Here is a 22,447-nt window from a genome sequence, read left to right on the forward strand (position 1 = left end):
CAAAGTGGAGAGTTCTGACAAAACATGGTCCACTGGAGACGGGAATGGCAAACCACTTCAGTATTCTTGCCTTGAGAACCCCATGAACGGTATGAAAAGGCAAAAAGATAGGACACTGAAAGATGAACTCCCCAGGTTGGTAGGTGCCCAATATGCTACTCGAGAAGACTGGAAAAATAACTCCAGACAGAAAGAAGAGACAGAGCCAAAGCAAATGCAATACCCAGTTGTGGATGTGACAGGTGATGGAAGTAAAGTCCAATGCTGTAAAGAGCAATATTGCATAGGAACCCAGAATGTTAGGTCCATGAATCAAGGTAAACTGGAAGTGGTCAAACAGGTGAATTTAACTCAGATGACCATTATATCTACTACTGGGGGCAAGAATCCCTTTGAAGAAATGGAGTAGCCATCATAGTCAACAAAAGAGTCCAAAGTGCAGTACTTGGATGCAATCTCAAAAATGACAGAATGATCTCTGTTTGTTTCCAAGGCAAACCATTCAATATCATGGTAATCCAACTCTATGCCCCAACCAGTAATGCTGACGAAACTGAAGTTGAATGGTTCTATGTTGTCACCCCACTTATTTAACTTATGTGCTGAGTACATCATGTGAAATGCCGGGCTGGATGAAGCACAAACTGGAATCAAGATTGTCAGGAGAAATATCAATAACCTCAGATATGCAGATGACACCACCCTTATGGCAGAAAGCGAAGAAGAACTATAGAGCCTCTTGATGAAAGTGAAAGAGGAGAGTGAAAAGTTGGCTTAAAACTCAACATTCAGAAAAGTAAGATCATGGCATCTGTTCCCATCACTTCAGGCAAATAGATGGGGAAATAATGGAAACAGTGAGAGACCTTATTTTGGGGGGCTCCAAAATCACTGCAGATGGTGACAGCAGCCATGAAATTAAAAGATGCTTGCTCCTTGGAAGAAAAGCTATCACCAACCTAGATAGCATATTAAAAAGCAGAGACATTACTTTGCAAACACAGGTCCATCTAGTCAGAGCTATGGTTTTTCCAGTAGTCATGTATGGGTGTGGGAGTTGGACCATAAAGAAAGCTGAGTGCCAAAGAATTGATGCTTTTGAACTGTGGTGTTGCAGAGGACTCTTGAGAGTCTCTTGGACAGCAAGGAGATCCAACCATTCCATCCTAAAGGAAATCAGTCCTGAATATTCATTGGAAGGACTGATGCTGAAGCTGAAACTCCAATACTTTGGCCACCTGATTTGAAGAACTGACTCACTGGAAAAGACCCTGATGCTGGGAAAGATTGAAGGTGGGAGGAGAAGGGGATGATATGAGATGAGATGGTTGGATGGCATCACTGATGTGATGGACATGAGTTTCAGTAGGTTCCAGGTGTTAGTGATGGACAGGGAGGCCTGGCATGCTGCAGTCCATGGTGTTGCAGAGTCGGACATGACTGGGCAACTGAAATGAAATGTCATGAAAGCATGAATAGTAAGATCTAAAGGAGTTTAGAGAGTCTAGAAGAGAGGGTAGCAGTTGGAAAGTGGGAAGAGCAGGAAGAGCACTCTTGTCAGGAGAAATAGCAGAAGCAAAAGCAGGAAGACCAAAGGTGGTTGTGCTGAATCTTCATTGTTGCATATGGGCTTTCTCTAGTTGTCGAGAGTGGGGATGTCTCTCTAATTGCTTGCAAGGGCTTCTCATTGCAGTGTCTTCTCTTGTTGCAGAGCATGGCCTCTAGGGCACACTGGCTTCAGTAGTTGTGGCACACAGGCTCAGTTGCCCCATGGCATGTGGGATCTTTCCAGATCAGGGATTGAACTCATGTTTCTGACATTGGTAGGTGGATTCTTTACCACTGAGCCTCCAGGGAAGCCCACAATTTGGCTTTAAACAAGAAGTGGTCCTGTCTGGCTAGAAGCAAGCCTGTGTTCTTGAGTATTCATCCTCCATACTTCAGATCACTTTAGGTCCCATTTCTGAGGCCCAAAGATGAGCACATATTAAGCTCATCTCATTGGAACAACCAGAGGTGTTGAAGACAACTCAAGTTAACTGGTATCATTCTCAAAGAGAGGTCAATCATCCCAAGAGGATGGGAATTGGTTTAAATGACTCACCCTTAGTTTTCTCATGCTTCATATCCTCTTCTCAAAAGGCACTCCTGAATCCCATACCCAAACATCCTGCAAAATGCTGCAAGAAATGTACATCTCCCCTTCCACCCCAACCCAACAGCTACTCTCCTCCATTCAACAGCTCCTCTGAGAAAGAAGTGCTTTGCTTTCTTATTTTCATTTTAAAATGCCTACTTAGTACCTCCTCAATGCCAAGCCTGTTCTAAATACACAATGATGAACACACCCATCTGTGCCCCCACAGAGTTTTCCTTTTAGTAGGGAAAAGCAGAGACATTACTTTCCCCTCAAAGGTCCATCTAGGGAGGAGCCAAGATGGCGGAGGAGTAGGACGGGGAGACCACTTTCTCTCCTACAAATTCATCAAAAGAATAACTGAATGCAGAGCAAACTTCGCAAAACAACTTCTGATCGCTAGCTGAGGTCATCAGGCGCCCAGAAAAGAAACCCATTGTCTTCAAAAGGAGGTAGGACAAAATATAAAAGATAAAAAGTGAGACAAAAGAGCTAAGGACGGAGATCCGTCCCAGGAAGGGAGTCTTAGGCGACATTGCTTGGGGTAGGGTCCGGGCCTGAGTGCCCTGAGGACAATCAGAGGGAGCTTCTGTGAGGTGCCAACTTGAACTGTGGGAGACCAAAGGAGAGAGAGAAAATTAACCGGCCGGAACACACTGCCAGCCGTTCGCAGAACAAAGAGACAGAGAAAGTCCAGAGAAGAGCTCGCAGGCTGCGGACCGGCCCAGCCCCGCCGGAGGCAGGAGGCAGGGGGGAGGGGAAGGTCGCGGCGAGACACAGGGCGCAGGCACCCGACCGGCGCGGGCGGGGACTGGGGCTGGGGACGCAGAGGGCGGAAGGCGCGCGCACCCGACAGGCGCCAGCGGAAACTGAAACTGGGTCCGTGGAAGGGAGTGGGTGCGCCACACCTGGGGAGAGTGCGCCCACCAAGCCCCTGGCTGCCTGGACCGCTCTGACGGGGAAGGCACAGAGAGCAGGCGCAGCTTTTCCTTCCGCGCTGTAGTGGAACACCCGAGGGCTGGAACCTGGCGCAGCGCGGGGCGCGCTCCATATAGAACAGCCGGGAGCCTGAGCAGCGCAGACGGAGAAAGCAGCGCCAGCCCCTCCCCGCAGCGCCAGCCCGTCCCCGCGACGCAAGCCGGTCCCCATAGCGCCAGCCCCTCCCTGCAGCGTCAGCCCCTCCCCTCAGAGCGACGGAACTAGCTACCTGTATAAGAGTCCACCTCCGCCCGCCTATGTCAGGGCGGAAATGAGGCTCTGAAGAGACCGGCAAACAGAAGCCAAATAAACAAAGGGAACCGCCTCAGAAGGGACTGGTGCAACAGATTAAAATCCCTGTAGAAAACACCGACTACACCGGAAGGGGCCTGTAGATATCGAGAAGTGTAAGCTGGAACGAGGAGCTATCTGAAACTGAGCCGAACCCACACTGACCGCAACAGCTCCAGAGAAATTTCTAGATATATTTTTACTTTTTTTTTTTTCTTTTTTTCTTTTTTATTTTTTCTCTTTTATTTTCCTTTAAAATTCCCTATTACTCCCCCATTACTCCTTAACTTTCATTTTCATAGATTTTTATGATTTTTTTAATCAGGAGAAAAAAAAAATTTTTTTTTCTTTTTTTTTTTTCTTTTTTCTTCTTTTTTTTTCTTTCCTTTTTCTCTTCTATTTTCTATTTTTCTTTTTCTCTTATTTCCTTTAAAGTCCTCTAGTACTCCTCTACTACTCCTTAATTTTCATTTTCAATACACTATAACCTTACAAAAAAAAAAGAAGAGAAGCCCTATTTTTAAACCGATGATTATTCTCTCCCAATCTTGACTCTCTGTTTTCTACCTCTATTTCCTCCTTTCCCCTTCTCTTCCCAATCCAATTCTGTGAATCTTTGTAGGTGACTGGGCTACGGAGAACACTCTGGGAACAGACAGCTGCGTAGTTCTGTCTCTCTCCTCTTGAGTCCCCCTTTTTCTCCTCCTGCTTATCTCTATCTCCCTCCTCCCTCTCCTCTTCTTCATGTAACTCTGTGAACCTCTCTGGGTGTCCCTAACAGGGGAGAATCTTTTCGCCATTAACCTAGAAGTTTTATTATCAGTGCTGTATAGTTGGAGAAGTCCTGAGACTACAGGAAGAATAAAACTGAAATCCAGAGGCAGGAGACTTAAGCCCAAAACCTTAGAACACCAGAAAACTCCTGACTACATGGAACTTTAAGTACTAAGTGACCGTCCAAAAGCCTCCATACCTACACTGAAACCAACCACCACCCAAGAGCCAATAAGTTTTAGAGCAAGACATACCACGCAAATTCTCCAGCAACGCAGGAACATAGCCCTGAACGTCAACATTCAGGGTGCCCAAGGTCACACCTAACACATAGACCCATCTCAAAACTCATTACTGGGCACTCCATTGCTCTCCAAAGAGAAGAAATCAAGTTCCACGCACCAGAACACTGACGCAAGCTTCCCTAACCAGGAAACCTTGACAAGCCAATCTTCTAACCCCACCCACTGGGTAAATCCTCCACAATAAAAAGGAACCACAGACCTCCAGGATACAGAAAGCCCACTCCAGACACAGCAATCTAAACAAGATGAAAAGGCAAAGAAATACCCAACAGGTAAAGGAACATGAAAAATGCCCACCAAGTCAAACAAAAGAGGAGGAGATAGGGAATCTACCTGAAAAAGAATTTAGAATAATGATAATAAAAATGATCCAAAATCTTGAAAAGGTCCATCTAGTCAAAGCTATGGTTTTTCCAGTAGTCATGTATGGGTGTGGGAGTTGGACTATAAAGAAAGCTGAGTGCCGAAAAATTGATGCTTTTGAACTGTGGTGTTAGAGAAGACTCTTGAGAGTCCCTTGCACTGCAAGGAGATCCAACCAGTCCATCCTAAAGGAAATCAGTCCTGAATATTCATTGGAAGGACCAATGCTGAAGCTGAAACTCCAATACTTTGGCCACCTGATTTGAAGAACTGACTCATTGAAAAAGACCCTGATACTGGGAAAGATTGAAGGCAGGAAGAGAAGGGGACAACAGAGGATAAGATGGTTGGATGGCATCACCGACTCAATGGACGTGAGTTTGAGCAAGCTCCAGGAGTTGGTGATGAACAGGGAAGCCTAGCATACTGCAGTCCATGGGGTTGCAAAGAGTCAGACACAACTGAGTGACTGAACTGAGGGAAGACAAACAAATATAAATACATAAATAAAATATCAGGTAGGGTTATGAATAAAACTAAATAAGTAGTGGGAGATGGGGGGGAGGTTCAAGAGGGAGGAGACATATGTGTACCTGTGGCTGATTCATGTTGATGTATGGCAGAAACCAGCACAATGTTGTAAAGCCAATACCTTGCAATAAAAAATTTAAAGAAAAAAAATAAGCAGAGTAAGGGGACAGAAAAGGATAAGAAGAGGGTCTATCTTAAGATGAGCAGGAAAAGCCCATCTAAAGAGGTAACACTGAACAGAGAAAGGCCATAGGTATGGGGGCCCACACCTAGAATTGGGCCCAGGTTTTGAGAAGCCCAGTTGGGGTGTGGCAAGCTCATTGAACAGGAACAGGGACAAGCAGAGATTTCTAGGAAAGGGACAGAGGGGAATTATCCTGCAGCTCTTCGAGTGTGGTCCACTCCTGCCCATCACAGTCACACAATGCCCATGCTCATAACCCCACTGCTCCAGCCCTTGGAAGGGCCTTGCCTACCATTTTTCCCTCACTCTCTCAACCAGACTCATTCAGCTTTTCCAAAGTCACTATGCTCTGCAACAGGAGGATGAAAGGGCAAAGTTCCAGCTTTAAAGTTAGAGCAGTCAACAGCCAAGGGATTTGAGGTAGCTGGGGCCTTGTTATCAGAGTGCTATAATGAGTCTCCAGAGAAACCTCACACCATCGCTCCAGAGAGGGAAAAGTTTCCCTCAGTGAATCAGCACTTAGGGTTCCAAGTTTCAAAATTCCATAGATATTGGGAAACCATCCAAACACATCTATGTACTACAGACACATGGAGTCACAGTCTCCCCCAAAATGGCTTATACCAAGGCCTTTTTAGGGATATTATTCCTGAATGTAGATGAAGGATAATCTAGCAGGACCCCTGGGGCCATCTGTGGTTGTGCTAAGTGAATCTCATGACCCACAATTACACCTATAGCTCAGAAGGAAAAGACAGGAGGACAGACTCCAAGGCCATTGCCATGGGATGGTGCACTTGCTCCCTCTCCCACAGAACCCAAGAGCAAGGGTCAGAGTCCTCTCAGCTGAGAATGTAAAGTTTTGGTTTGTTTTGGTTTGTTTTTCCAAGCTCTCAATTTTTTCTTTTGTATTGAGGTAAAGCCAATTAACAATGTTGTGGCAGTTTCAGGTGAACAGTGAAGGGATTCAGCCATAAATATACATTTATCCATCCTCCCCCAAACTCCCTGCCATCCAGGCTGGCACAAAACATTGAGCAGAGTTCCATGTGCTATACAGTAACTCCTTGTTGGTTATCCGTTGTAAATACAGCTGTGTGTACACGACCTTCCCAAAGTCCCTAACTAGTCCTTTTCCCCAGCAACCATATAACTTCGTTTTCTAAGTCTGTGAGTCTCTGTTTTGTAAGTAAGTTCATTTGTATAATTTCTTTTTAGATTCCATCCATGTGCTATGTTGTGCTTAATCTCTCATGTCTGCTTCTTTGCAACCCCATGGACCCCTTCAGGCTTCTCTGTCCATGGGGATTCTCCAGGCAAGAATATTGGAGTGCGCCATGCCCTCTAGGGGATCTTCCCAACGAAGGGATCAAACCCAGGTCTCCTGCATTGCAGGCAGATTCTTTACCATCTGAGCCACCAGGAAAGCCTATAAGGGATGTCATACGATATATCTCCTTTTCTGTCTGGAGAATGTAATGGTTTTGATGAACCTAAAAAGGCAAGAAGCTCCTGAGAGTCTGGAAACTGTCTGCAGCTGGGTGACCAGGAAGATCCAAGAGTAGCTGTTTCTCAGCCCTGAGGTAACTTGTTCTGTTTAAGGTAGCCAAGTGACCACAAAATGAAGAGCATGAGGCTTGTCAAAGAGGATGCAACACAACTAGGCTAAATAATACAAGTGAACATTAACTGAACATTTACTATGTGCTGTTCCACGCGCTTTACACATTTCCTTGAATCCTCCAAGCAGACCCTGTGAGTTAGGTGCTGTTATCATGATACCCAATCCACCAAGAAGATGGAGGCACAGAGACTAATAAGGCACTTGTTTCCAAAGTTACATATGGATGGAAGAGTCAGGATTTAAATTCAGGTCAGAATCCAGAACCCACTCCCCTAGATGTTATCATGCATGGCACTCTGGAAACGACCCTAAAGTCTGAATAGTCTCAGTATGGCTCTGGATATAGTGGGTACCAACTCTTTTTTGTGTGCATGACTTTTTACTATCAGGGAAATTTGCCTGACCAATGTCTTAAAGTCTGTTTCTCTGATGGAAAATCCCCTACTTTTGTTAAGTGCTAGGTTGGCATGAACTGACCGTTCCCAGAAGAGTAATAACCTGGGCTCTATGAACTCCAGGGCCCCTCCCTGCCTTGTGCTCAAAGTTCTAATGGAATTGCTCTGGGCAAGATGCAAGGCAGAGCCTTTACCACAGAGGGAACCTACGGAGTTCATCAGGTCCACTGTATAGGCAGAACCTAATTTATACCTGGACATGTGTGCTAAGTTGTTTTGGTCATGTCCGACTCTTTGTAACCCTATGGACTGTAGCCCGCCAGGCTCCTCTGTCCATGGTATTTTCCACGCAAAAATACTGGAGTGGGGTGCCATGCTCTCCTCCAGGGGATCTTCCCGACCCAGGGCTTTGAACCCACATCTCTTACATGTCCTGCATTGGCAGTTGAGTTCTTTACCACTAGCGCCACCTGGGAAGCCTACTGGACACCATCCTACTAACCCTGCACAGTGCTGTGAGTTGCAGCTGCTCCTAGATCTGTTTGAGAAACCAGTCCACTGTCTCCTGCCTCCAGCCAAAGGGATAGCCATCTCACTTGCACCACGCTACACCTGTAGCTCTTAAAGACAAGCAAGGGGAAGTAGCTGCATAGTCTCCTACAAAGTCATACCCTCCTGTACTCCTGACCTACTTCCTGTCACACACGAGCAATTTCCGCTGTCCATGAGGAAAAACAACAGAGAGTCACTGTCTGCTTTTAATTCAAACAGCTACTGTGTCCTTTCACATGACTGACTGACTTTCTTCTTTTATCATTTCTGAAGCATTCCTAGATGTCTCATAATTATATAAACAGATCTGACTTTTTCCAGCTTTTTACTATGAAAATATTTAAATACACAGGAAAGCATTAAAAAACATAGTGCAATGAACACCCAAACCCACCACCTGATGCAATTTTTCAACTCTTAGTGAGCATCTATGCTTCAAAGGATAAATGAAATTCCTAAGGACCGGAAAAAGTTTCAAATATTCACAAGAAACCTAATTAATGACTATACTCAATGGTGAAATAGTAAAATAATTCTAACACTGAAATCAGAAAAATATACGCTTGATATGCACTAATTTGATCTTGGTTAGAAATTATGACCGAAGACAAAAGCTATAACCCTTAGTTAACAATGTAACAAATTGCCTTGAAAGAAAGGGAGACCACTGACACAGAGGCTTTAAGAAAGCAGAGTCATAAACCAACCACTGAATATTATTAGATAGAAAATAGCAAAAATACTTACATATAAGTTACTCAAAAATTTAGTGAAATCTACTTTTTTTCTGGACCTTGTGCTTGCAGAATTGACCATTTGTCTGGATCAGTCAACTAAAAAGACCAAGGAGCATCCCCACAGTACTGAAAGATTTTTTTCCCTCTTTCAATTATTTTTTAGCCACACCACATGACATACAGGATCCTAGCTTCCTGACCAGGGATTGAACTCTTTGCTCCCTGAAGTGGAAGCTCAGGGTCTTAATCATTGGACCTCCAGGGAAGTCTCTACTGAAAGATTTTTTTTTAATACTTCCATGGATCATTGTCTTATAACACTGAAATTGAAAATATTTGTTATAGGAAACCATATGTGTGTAAAATGTTTGTTTTCAGAAGACTGTGTGTTCATACATAGTTGTAAACTGTTTTCATGAGAGGCTGATTTATTCACCACTATTACTATTACCTCACATATGAAATTATATAGTTAAACACCAAGAGAAACGTCATAGTCTAAAATGCTTATGTTAATAAACAAGAAAGAACAAAAATCACTGAATTGAGGATGCAAAAGAATATATTAGGAAGAAATGTTAGAAGGAAGAAATTAATATAGAGAAAATCACAAAATAGTGAATTTTTATAACTTGAAACAGCAAATACAAGAACTGATTTTTGAAAATCAACTAATAGATTAACTGTTAGTGAGCCTAACTGTTTTTAAAAGGAGAAAGCACAAACACACCAAATAGGAAAGGAAGAAATAACCAGACACAGCAGAAATATATATGTGTGTGTGTGTATAAAGATATATATATATTTGGTTTTGCTCACATATATGCAAATATATTTGAAAACTTGTATGAAATGGATCAAAACTGACCCTAGAAAAGATGGAAAATCTAAATACACCAAGTAGCACAGAGTAACATAGAATAAAGAAAGCTGTCATTTACCCTCGACACACTCTCTCCCCAAAATCACCAGCAGATAATTTAAAGGTATGCATGGGGAATCCGCTGCTCAAAAGCAAATAAGCAAGCCAGGTTGGTGGAAAGGAAAGTTTGCTTTATTTCAGACACCGGCAACTGGTGGGAGAGGGTGGCAGACGCTTGTCCAAAGGTCGACTCAGTCCCCTGCCCCGCCCCCCAAGTAGGGGGTGAGGGTATTTAAGGCAGAGTGGGGGTGGGGTGGGCAACATGCAGAAACAGCACAGTCATCTCTAACAGTCTTCTTCAAATTGGTTATTAGTGGTCTGACTAGCATTATCTTGGTTGTTTTAGGTACAGTTAGTCTTCAGTTCCGGGTCCATTTGTTCCCATTTCTTTGTGATCAATTCTTGGAATTGTGATAACTCGAGTCCTGGGTATCATGCAGTTAACTTTTCCACCTGGTGTTTTAGTGTCTATAAGACAGCTCACAGGACATGGCTCAGAATATTTATCTACAGCCCTTGAGAAAGAACTAAAGGTGCTTGATTATGCTTGATGACTACATTATCATTGTTTGATCTCCTTAGACTGTTTTCCTTTGTTTCCACATTTCTTACTTCTCTGATTAAACTTATTCTATTATTAAAGTTTTCCACAAGCAAAAGGCAGGCAGAGAACATGATAGAGGGGCAAGGACCATATGGTCCTGCTCTGTTTCAGAACTAAGCACAGAAAATAAGGAAATCTTTCTAGCTATTTCATAAAGCAAGCATTGCATCAGTAGGAAAACTGAAAAAAAAAAAAAAATAGTACAGAAAAGGAAAACTACCCACTTTTGAATATCAGTGCAAAAATCACAATATATTTGCAATAAGAATCCAGTGAAGCAGTAAAAAAAATAAGATACCATAACCAAGTGTAATTTTTTCAAGGAATGCAGGATGATACAATATTAGGAAATCTATTAATATAATTCACCATATGAATAGGAAAAAGAGAAACATAATCATTTCCATAGATGTTGGAAAAAATTTTTTCTAAAAATCAATTTACATTCTTAATGTTTTTAGGTTAGAAGTTCTTAATAAAATGGGAAAAGATGAATATCTTCATAATGTTATATATCTGTAATCTCCAAAGTCAGAATTATTTTCAGTTGGGAAAGATAAAAAAAACTTTCCCACTAAAGTTAGAAAAACAACAAAATGTTCATCATTGCCTACCAGTATAAGGTGCAAATATTCAAGAGAAATGAAGAAGGAAATAGCAAAGAGAAGTTGAAAACTGAACAATTTTTAACTAGGAACTTCCAGAGAATTACTGAAAAATTATTACTGCCAATAGAGTAAGATGGCTCAATACAAAAACAATACACAAAAATCATTGTTGTTGCTTTATTGTTAATGAGAAATAGGTTACAGATAACAGAAATCATTCAAATTGATATAAGTAGAAGGTGATTTTCTGTGTGTGGTTCACAATGTCACTGGTAGGGCTGGAGGAACAGGACCAAAGCAGAATTCCAAGGAACCCTTAGTCAGACTACCTCTGCTGTGATTGTGTGTGTGCTAAGTCACTTCAGTCGTGTCCAACCCTTTGCAACCCCATGAACTGTAGCCCGCCAGGCTCCTCTGTTCACAGGATTCTACAGGCAAGAATACTGGAGTGGGTTGCCATTTCCTCCTCCAGGGGATCTTCCCCACCCAGGAAGCGAACCCATGTCTCATGTCTCATACCTTCTGCATTGGCCGGCGGATTCTTTACCACTAGCGCCACCTGGGAAACCCCTCGCTGTGATGGGGTGCACCGCAATTCTGCTGCAGGAAGTTGCGGGATCAGGAAAAATGACACCATCTGCTGGGAACCCCATTATCTCATGCCCTGCCACTCCACCCCACATAACGGAGCTCCAGTTGTACTTTCTACATGTACAAAATCTAGATTCCATCCAGAATACTAGTTTTTCTGGTCTTGGAAATGTAGTTTTCAACTACAGAAAGTCAGCTCTAATGAAAAACTGTAAAAATAATCTCCTTGGACCTAAAAGACTTTTAACTTCAGATGCTGTATTATAAAATGCCTTGTTTTGTGCTGATAAGAAACTCAATTTTATAAGCTTTCAAAATTAAACACAACTGGTTAATCAACCATAGGGAAAGAGTCAGATAAGAATAAATTTAACTGTGTTCTCAAACAAAAGTGACAAATTTCTCTGTTGCTCTCCTGCTCTTCAGTATAAAAGTAAATAAGTAAATGTGATTCACTGTTACATTATTACTCATTTTAAATGAATACCTTAAAGTTTATCAAAAATCATGAACAGGGTTTAATTAAACAGAAGTCATGAGGCACAGCTAAGTGAAGGAGATAATAATAGCCTAATAATGATATTTGTGAATCACTTCCAGTAAATCTGATCTCCCAATGAATCCTGCTTGATATTCAGATGCGGTTCTTCATAAATTATAACAAGCCCATATGACTTTTAATTACTGACGCTGGTACCAGAATTCACTGACTCCTTTCTGCAAAAGTAACTATCTAGACAGGATGATGAAATAGTTGATAATAATCTCCTTGTGGAAGTATTCCAGCTGCTAAGTAAAGAAAGTATGAAAGAATTAGAATCCAACCTTATGAAATATTCTTGCCAAGAAAATCAAACCTGAATCTGATCAAGCTTCTACACTGAATAAACCAGGCTTCAGGGAACACAGAGGGGCAGAGGAATGGGTTGCACAGCACCACAAGGATGCAAACAGTAAGCAGAGGCTGTGGGCATGCTATAGGTCAAACGACCAGTTCATTCAAGTAAATCGTAGGAGAAAAAAGAGGGAGAATGAGGATGAGGATCTAGATTTTAGAAGTCTTAGGGGAACATCAGCAAGTTGCAAAGTATGTTAGGTTATGTTATAAAATTTATCAAGATGATCAGAGAAATATGGACAGAAAATCTGAGAGGCTATCTAATGCACTAAGCTTACTATGCTGTATTAGATTATATATACTATTAGTATCATATATTAATATATAATATTAGTAGTAAAAATATTAAGAAGTTATTATTAAACTTATGCTAAGAGAAATATATCAAGAGAGAAAAAGATAAAGTAAATGTGGTACATTGTTAACATATAGGGAATCTGGGTGAAGGACATACGGGAATTCCTCACAACTGCAAATCAAAAGTTATGTCAAAATGAAAAGCTATAAGAAAAATAAAATTGTGTCTCAATTCCACAAGTCTCAATTAAAAACAAAATAACCAAGACAGAGGAAATTGTCTTTCTAGAGCCACAAAGTCTTTGTTTACAAAAAAAGCTTATGTCTTCCACATGAATAGCCATCTGTGTGCCATCAACACCTATCAAAGGAATCCTGTTGGGGGGAAACTGATATAAAGCAGGAATGGAGCCCAGGCCCCCACAGAGCCAGAACTCTGCAGTCCTGAGCTACCCTGGAGCCTGAGGAGAGGATGCCCCAACATTCCAACCCCACCCAGGGTGGAACCAGGGCTCTAGGGGCTGCATACCTGGTTATCCAAGCATCCCAGCCATGGTCGCTCCTTCTGTAATCTTCTCACGCTGTCTCTTAATAACATGTGGATTCCTGAAAGGCCAATTAGCATCACAACTTAGGATGGACTAGATCTGGGATTTGCAGGGTGTTGGCTTCAGGACAATACCTGGCCAAGTCCACAGTGATGAAAGGTCAGTCTCCTCAAAATATACTGGAGCTTCAGCTTCTGGACAACACCAAGCCTCGTCCATGCAGACAGAAGCCCAGTGTTTTCAGAACCCACTGGGACATGCCACCTTGGCAGTAAAAGCTGAAGAAAAAGTGGGGAGAAGCTTCTTGTACGTGGCTGACTGCTAAGAAGGGGTCCATTTTCAGAGGAGCCAGCAAAGGAAGGGAGCAATAAAGAATATTCTGGATTTCAGGTAGTTTTGTTTGTGGCATAGACAGTTTCCAGGGTCTTTGGTATGTGGTACCTACTTTCCTTGATATCATTTATTGAGAAGACTTTCCCCAGTGTATGTCTTTGGCAGCTTTCTTAAATTAATTGATCACATACACATGTTTATTTCTGTGTTCTCTGTTTTATTGCTTTGGTGCGTGTGCCTGTTTTTGTGCCAAATCCATACTTTTCTGATTCCTGTAGTTTCATAGTTTAGTTTGAAGTCAGCCGGTTGACTCCAGCTGTGCTCTCCTTTTTTAAGATCACTTTGCCTTTTGGGGGTCCTTTTTGGTTCCTCACACATGACAGAATTGTTAGTTCTGTTTTGTGAAAAATGTGAAAAATGCCATTTTAATTGTGTTAGAGATTGAATCGAATGTGTAAGGTGCTTTAACTGGAGGAACATCTTAACAATATTCTTCCAATGCCTGATTATAGAATATTTTTCTTTTTAATATTGATTTTTATTTATGTATTTATTTACTTGACTGTGTTGGGTATTAGTTGCAATACACAGGATCTTTTTTTCACTTGCAGCATGTGGCATCTAGTTCCCTGACCAGAGATTGACCCTAGGTCCCCTGCATTGGGAGTGGGGAGTCTTAGCCTCTGGACCACCAGGCAAGTTCTCAGGATATTTTTCTATTTGTTTCTTCTTCAGTTTCTTTATTGAAGTGTCTTACAGTTTTCATTGTGCAGGTCTTTCACATCATTGGTTAAATTCATACCTAGGTATTTGTTCTTTTTAATGCAATTGTAAATGTGCTGTTTTCTTAATTTTTCTGATACTTCTTTATTAGTGTATAGAAACTCAGCTGATTTTTGTTTATTGCTTTTGTATCATGAAATTACTAAACTCATGTATTACTTGCAACTTTTGGTGGTTTGATGTAGAAAACTGTAATTCAAAAATCCCATTGTTTCTACCATATCCCAGTCATCCACAGCACTCAACACAGTAATACTAATACAATCTTCCCACAGTAGAAATAAATAAATACATAAATAATAAAAGTCTCATTTTCCCATTTCATTTGATTGCAATACCTTTCATATATATTTTTTAGTGGTTTTACCCTTTTTTTTTTTTTGCTGCGTTGGGTCTTCATTGCCACGCATAGGTTTTCTCTAGTTGCGGTGAGTGGGGGCTACTCCTTGTTGCGGTGCACGGGCTTCTCACTGCGGGGGCTCCCCTCATTGTGGACCACAGGCTCTGGGTGCACAGGCTTCAGTAGCTCCAGCACCTGGGCTCAGTAGTAGCGGCTCAAGAGCCCTGGAGCTTCAATAGTTGTGGCACACAGGCTTAGTTGCTCCAAGGCCTGTGGAATCTTCCTGGACCAGGGATGGAACCCCTGCCCCCTGCACTGGCACGTGGATTCTTATCCACTGTACCACCGGGGAAGTCCATTTTTCATATGTTTTAAGTTCTCACACACAATGGACTCTAATTTGGATATTTCATTCAATTTCCACCAATCTACTTCCTACTCTATGTGTCTGTCATGCTGATTTGCTATGGAGCTTTGAAGTCCATTCTGATACGTAGTAAGGCAAGCAGATCATTGCTAGTTTTTAACATTTCCTCTCACAAAAAATTTCTTCCCTATTGTAAGGCACTTATTCTTTTAGTTACATGTTGTTTGTTTTATTCATATACACACACCTACACACAGGTTAGTATTCTTTATTTATTTTCTGCTGCACTGGGTGTTCACTGCTTTGTGAGGGCTTTCTCTTGTTGCAGTGAGCAGGAGTTACTCTTTGTTTGGTTCTGGTGCCTGGGCTTCTCATTGCGATGGCTTCTCTTGTCGCAGAGCACAGGCCTAGGCACACAGGCATTTGGTAGTTGAGACATAAGGGCTCAGTAGTTTCACGGGCTCTAGAGCTCAGGCTCGGTGGTTGCAGCATTCAGGCTCAGTCAAGAGCCCTAGAACTCACGGGCTTCAGTAGTTGTCATGCTTGGGCTTAGTTGCTCTGAGTCATGTGGAATCTTTCCAAACCAGGGATTCAATCCACATCCCCTGCATTGGCAGGCAGATTCCTATCCACTGCACTACCAGGGAAGTCCTAAGTTAGTATTCCAATTAAAATGACATTGGATTAACTTTTTAAAAAATATTTATTTGTCTGCACTGGGCCTTAGTTGTAGCATGTGGAATCTTTAGTTGAGGCATGTGGGATCCAGCTCCCTGACCAGGGATCGAACCCAGGCCCCTGCACTGAGAGTTCAGAGTCTTAGCCATTGGACCACCAGGAAAGTCTCTGGGTTTACTTTTGAAAGAATCAACTTTTTTAATATCAAGGCTTCCCAAGAGTATGGTATGTCTTTCCAGTTGTTCGGGTTTTGTATAAAATAATTTTCTTCATAAAGATGTTCCTTTTCTTGTTTAAAACAAGTATTTTATAGTTTTTATTGTTATAGTTCTTGCTATGAAAACATTATTTTTCCTATTGGCTTATTCTTTATTAACTACAGTGATATAGTACTAAATCTCTGGGGTTTTATGCAGTCATATCACCAGCTTATGTTTATCTCTTCTTTTCCAATGCCTTGACCAGCTATTTCATTTTGTGTGATTGTATTTGCTAGAAATAATAATGTCAATAGCAAGCATTCTTATCTGGTTCCTAATTTTAATTGAAATCATATTTCAATTAGCTCTACTGGCATGTTTGGTAATTGGTTTTTGTTATATTTTAAAAATCTGCTTTTGTCCCTGTTTGTATAGAGTTTTTAAATTAAGAATACTGCTAAATTTTATCAGAAGAGTTTTCAGCATCTATTGATATGATCATATCATTTTTTACTTAATTTTTTATTGTTCTAGCTTATGTTGCTAGATTTTCTGATATTGAACACACCTGTATTTCTAAAATAAACTTTTCTAGACATTATTTATTATCCTTTTGATAAATACCAGATTTTACTTACTAGTATTTAATTTAGAGATTTTCTTCCTATATTCAAAAGCAAGCTTGTTCTATATTCTTTTCCCTAATTTTTAAGTTTTAGGTTAAAGTTATGTTGGCTTCTCAAAAGGAATCATAGAAATTTCCATCTTTTTCTATGACCTTAAATAGTTTAAATAACATTGAGATTATCTTGTCTTGAAATGTTAGTCAAAATAGAGCTGTGAATCTATCTGGTTCTGACCCTTTTTACTACTGAATCTTTAATTACCTTTCCAGTCTTCAAAATGTAACTGGACCACTCAGGCAACCACATGTGTGCATGCCTGCTTAGTCATTTTGTGACCCCATGAACTGTAGCCCACCAGCTCCTCTATCCACAGGATTTCCCAGGCAAGAATACTGGAGTGGGCTGCCATTTCCTCCTCCAAGGGATCTTCCTGACCCAGGGACTGAACCCAGGTCTCCTGCATCTCCAGCTCTGGCAGGTGGATTCTTTACCACTCTGCCCCCTGGGAAGCCCCACTCGGCTGCCACTGGTCTGCCTAGTTTATACCTTCCCACCCTAGAGAGAAGTCCACCTCTTCATAAACCTAGCCAGCTTACACAGAGCCAACAGTTGGCTTTCTCATTCAAGTGACCTACTCCTCTCAGGAGAAAAACCCACACCAGATACCTTTATTTAACAGTGTTTGTTCATAAATATAATTGGATTCTCAAGTACCACCAAATATTTGAATAAAAATCAATAGCATGAAGAAAGAGGCACAAGATGAACAAATGGGCAACAAACATCAGAGAAACCTGAGGTGATTAGGAAACTAAAAATTTTTTCTAATTTATGCAATATTTGGGAAGTCCAGTAGTTAGGGCTCTGCATGCTCAGTGCTGAAGACCCAGGTTCAATCCCAGGTTGGATAAATAAGATCCCACAAGCCATGCAGAAGAGCACCCACCCCCAAATTCATGAAGTACTCAAAATGATTGAGTGGGTATGACTCTCATTAAAGCATATAGTCTGTAAGGAAAAAGGAGCAATCAGAGAAAAAAAATATTTTGGAACATTAAAAATACAAATGTCAAAAAATTACACTGAACTGTGTGAATAATAAAATGAAAATAAGGTAATAAGAAATCATATTTAATGTCCTATAGTGGAAACTAAAGGTAAATAATTCAAAAATAAGGAAAAAAAACCACATGGAAGATGGATCCAAAAGTCAAAGATCTAAGAGAAGTTTCAAACAGAGACAATGGCAGAAAAGAAATAATCTAAGAAATAGCAGAAGAGACTCTCCCCAAACTTCATGAAATCTTCATTTTTAAATAATCTATGTAGAAGCAAACAAAGTTAATTTTTAAAAGACCCACTCCTAGGCTCAATCTAGTAAAATTTAGGAACTCCAAGAGTAGAGAAAAATCCTGAAAATTCTGAGAGAGGGAGTGAGAAAGAAACAAGGATAAGAAGAAACAAGGATAAGGATGGCACCAAGGACTTCCTTGGCAGTTCAGTGCTTAAGACCCCCTACTTACATTGCACGGAACACAAGTTCGATCCCTGGTCCAGGAACTAAGATCCTGCATGCTGCTCAAAGTGGCCTAAATAAATAAATAAACAAATTTCAAAAAAAGAATGCCACCAAACTTCTCATCAACACTTAATGCTCAAAGACAATTGGATAATATTTCAAACTTTTGAGGATAGGGAAAGGTTGGAATGTTTATATTACTCAAATTTTTATAAATAATACTTTTACTTGGTAAAAGAATGAAACTATATTAAAAAAGTGTTTAGAGTCTCACTCTCATCCCTATTTGCTCCATTCTCCACTTATCTGTCCCCAAAGGTAATGATCATTTCTGTTAGTTTCTCATTTATCCTCCAAGTTGGGAAAACAATTTTGAACTTAAATTTCTAAACAATCAACCCAAATCAAGTCCCCCAAATCAAACAAGTTTGGGCAAAATAATTGCATATGCAACAAACAAGCACTCAGAGTATAGTGTGCCATGGGGTTTTTGTGAAATAAAATGCTAGAAAAAGATTCTAGCAAAATGAAAAGGGAGCCAAGAAAGGGGATACACAGGATAGACACTAGATATATGGCAGCAGCTGAATGTGACTTATGAGAAGTGATTCTGAAAAGAAGTTGAAAAGGATCTGCTAGAGACAGGTTTTCTAGGAAACTAATAATAATAAGCTTCAGGGCTTCTCACTCACTAAAGACCATTCCAAGGCCAAGGGATAGCCCTTAACTGCGTGTATTTGTAAATTTGTATTTCTTCTCTTGAAATACAGCTCCCCAGTTGTATAAGATTCAAGACCTACAAAACTTGGATCCATCCTTGATTAGACTTTAACATTTGAAGGATTTTCTTTCTAGCAACAAAGTTTTAATGACATGAATTACATTTCTTTCTTTGGGTTGAATCAAACTCTTATAACAGTATTTATCTAATCACATGAAAAATATTTTTGCTTATTTTTTTTTCAAGTTAATTTTAACAGTTTATTGGCCAACGGAGAGCTCCCACATTTTCTTCCCACCCAGTGGTGCTATTCCTGAATTTGTCTCTTTGCAAAGTCAAGCAGAGACCAAAAAGTTTCCCTTAGTATTACTCAAAATCTAAACAAGTGAGGGGAAAAAAAAAATGCTTATGGTTAGAAAATAAAACTTGTCTTTCTGTTTAGAGAAATTTTTTCTTTGTACATCATATTTTAAAATACACTTTTGTTTTCCTTTTAGGAACTGTGGAAAACCCCTGTTTAAGTCTTTGGAAGGATAGCCTGTTTTGAGATGTTTGGTCTTCCAGGTTCTTGTGGGTTAGCGATGTTGAGAGGTACTCCATGGTCTTCTCATTTCCTTTGAGTCGATGTTGTCTGGCAGAGCCTCTCTGTTTTCAGCTGTCTGACATCTTATCAAGAATTAGCAGAGGGGCAAGAATTCTTGCCCGATTTGTTTCCACAATGCAGCCATTTAATACCATCTCATCCAAAATGATGTGTACTTTGTCCAAATTAAACATTATATCTAGTTCACTCACTCGGCTGAAGTAGTCATCTAAAACTTGCACGAAGTTATGCATGAATTCATAAATGGCCGTCTCCTTCTGTCATTAACTCCAACCACAATGAAGAGAGCTGCGTACTGCCGGTATATCAGCTTAAAGTCCGTATATTCAATGAAGGAGCACTGTTCATCGGATCGAGAGAGACAGCTCTTTATGACTTCTGTTTCCAGAAGCGTACGCTTATTAATCTCCACATGTTCATAGTACTTAGAAAGTCGGGTCTGCCCTTGTTTATTCACCATGAGGAAAAATTTTATCATTTTTTTTCCTCTGGCCACTATTTTTCCAAGTATAATTCAAAAGATATGGCAAGGGGCGGCTGTAACCAGAACCTGTGCGGCTCGGGGGGCGATGGTCCTGGAGACGGCTCTTCCTAGAATCCCCCGCCCGCTTTCCCGCAGAAGCTTGTTAGCCAGACCTCACTGGCTGCGCGGTGCGGGCTTCCTTGGGGCAGCCATTTTGGCTTTAGTATGGCCTCTGTGGGGGCTCCTCCCTATTTTTGCTTATTGATTTTCCATTTCTAAAATTAACCTAGAGATGAGATATGAAGACTTAATTGGAGTTATAGCACAGAACTGGAATGTTATAAATCTTGTCAATAAAAAATTACAATATAGCTATAAATATTAGGAAAGAGAGATGGAAGGATAATCAATTTATTAACCTTTGATTACAGAATTTCTAGGAACACTAAAGTTGACAACAAGAATAGAGACTCAATTATACTGTATATTGTTAACTACATAAAAATGTTACTACTGCATTCTGGAGTTGGAGGGGTTAGGGAAGTGGGAGGTACTGCAGCGGTGATAAATTCCTCATCTTTGAGAATATAGCCCAGGACACTATTAAAAGATGATGAACCAAAGAAAAAGACAGAGATATTACTAAAGACAGAAATATTAATTAAAGATATAATTAACCAAAGGCTTTAGTTAAAGCTAAAATAATAATCATGTGAACAATCCCAGTAAGAAAGAATTATCAGATGCTTGTTTTTAACTGAAGTAGAGGAAGAGGAAAGAAAACTTTTTACCTTTCATTTTATAATTCTCTATAATATTTGAATTTTTAAATGTATACTACCTCTATAATTTTTTAAACAAATTTTTAAATATCTGTACAAGTACACACTTTATAATTGTGGGAATGGGAAACAATCTAAATGCAGAGAGACAATTAGGAAACTGATTAAAATAATTTAAATTGATTTTATGTATTTACTGACATGGAAAGACCTCCACATTTTATTATTTGTTTTGTTTTTGTTTGCTTATTTGTTGTTTTAGTTGCAGCATTCAAACTCTTTTTTCAGTTGCAACATGCAAACTCTTAGTTGGAGCATGTGGAATCTAGTTCCCTAACTGGGGATGGAACCCTGGCCTCCTGCATTGCCAGCACAGAGTCTTAGCCACTGGACCACTAGGGAAGTCCCTCTATCAAGTTTTTTTATTTAAACAAATCCAAATGCTAAATAACATGTGCATCATGACCAATTTTTTAAAAAATCTGTGGTGTATATAAATGTATATATGCAAAAATGCTTATTCTAAAATGTGAATAATTATTTTATCCAGGTGATAAGAATGCAGGTGGATTTTTATTTTTCTCTCTTTGCTTGGCTTTTCTAAAATTTCCTAGGAGGAACATAAACTATACTGTAGCAAAAGGAAACCAATAATGTTATTTTAATATATTTTTCCCTAATTCATTCCACATTTTTCTGAACTGAAACAAGGTTACATGATTCTCTTTGTAATTCTTGGCACAACTTAATATTTTATTTGCATCAAAATCTGTTTGACATCACCTTCAAATCAAAGTGCTGAGGTACAAAGATGTCCTTCTTTGTCCACATTGATAAAAAGAACAAAATTTCATAGCTAAAAACAGACAAAAAGAACATCATGTGCCTGGTACCTAGTGCAGCTGTGACATGGATTTCAGAGCCAAGGAGAGGGGAATTTAAGTTATCACAGTTGACAACAAAGCACAAGCTGAGTTTGTCGGCAGTTGTTCATTGTCTCCATGTTCATCTCAAAACGCTTTGGGAAGCCAAAGTTACTGCTGCTAAATTTCAAAAATCTGAAAATCTATGACTTTTCCAGTCATAAAGAACAGTTGTGCAAGCCTTGATAAGGAAGTTTATAATGATTTCATTGCAACAGATTTAACACAGAAAATAAAGCCAAAAGCAATGGGTGCTCATGTTCTAGTGCAAGTTCGGATCCAGAGCATCTTCACCACTTCAAAGCAAGTAAGAGGGTCACGAAGTAAGCGGGTCACAAAGCATTTCCCCCTGGTTTGGGACATCTTAGTTCCACATCAGGCTGCCCTGTATTTCAGAATTTTTCTTCTTTTCTTTTTTGGCCTTCCGGCATGTGGGATCTTAATTCCTCCACCAGGGGCTGAACCCGTGTCCCTTGCACTGGAAGGACAGAGTCCTAACCTTTGAACCACCAGGAAATTCCCAACTTCAGAATTTTTAAAGTGACAAGAAGACATTTAAAAGGTAACCACAATACACTTTTACTCAATTTCACTTGTATTTTTTTTTCCACTTTGTCTACTCTTAATCAGATTTCTCTAAGAACCAGAATTCAGAAAATCAAAAACCATCCAAACAGTCCAAAGGTTCAAGTAATAATTATGGTAACACTGAGCCTTTCCAATGCACCAGGAACTACACTAATTACTGATTAACTACTTAAGTGTTGAT

The 22,447-nt window shown here is 40.3% G+C and overlaps 1 long non-coding RNA gene and 1 pseudogene across 1 annotated transcript in view; both read right to left on the minus strand.

Annotated features, from left to right (window-relative positions):
• The window catches only part of LOC122704678, a 43,224-nt gene extending 25,022 nt beyond the window's left edge, over positions 1–18,202 (minus strand). The window contains exons 1-2 of the long non-coding RNA XR_006343910.1: positions 18,190–18,202; positions 13,321–13,397 (exon numbers count right to left, since the gene is read on the minus strand). This is a non-coding gene — a long non-coding RNA (uncharacterized LOC122704678). The remainder of the gene's footprint in view (positions 1–13,320; positions 13,398–18,189) is intronic.
• A 1,268-nt stretch (positions 18,203–19,470) lies between these two features.
• LOC122704675 lies at positions 19,471–20,189 on the minus strand (annotated as a pseudogene).
• Positions 20,190–22,447: the final 2,258 nt, after the last annotated feature.

The sequence above is a fragment of the Cervus elaphus genome, chromosome 12 (assembly GCF_910594005.1).
Source record: "Cervus elaphus chromosome 12, mCerEla1.1, whole genome shotgun sequence".
Classification (NCBI taxonomy): domain Eukaryota; kingdom Metazoa; phylum Chordata; class Mammalia; order Artiodactyla; family Cervidae; genus Cervus; species Cervus elaphus.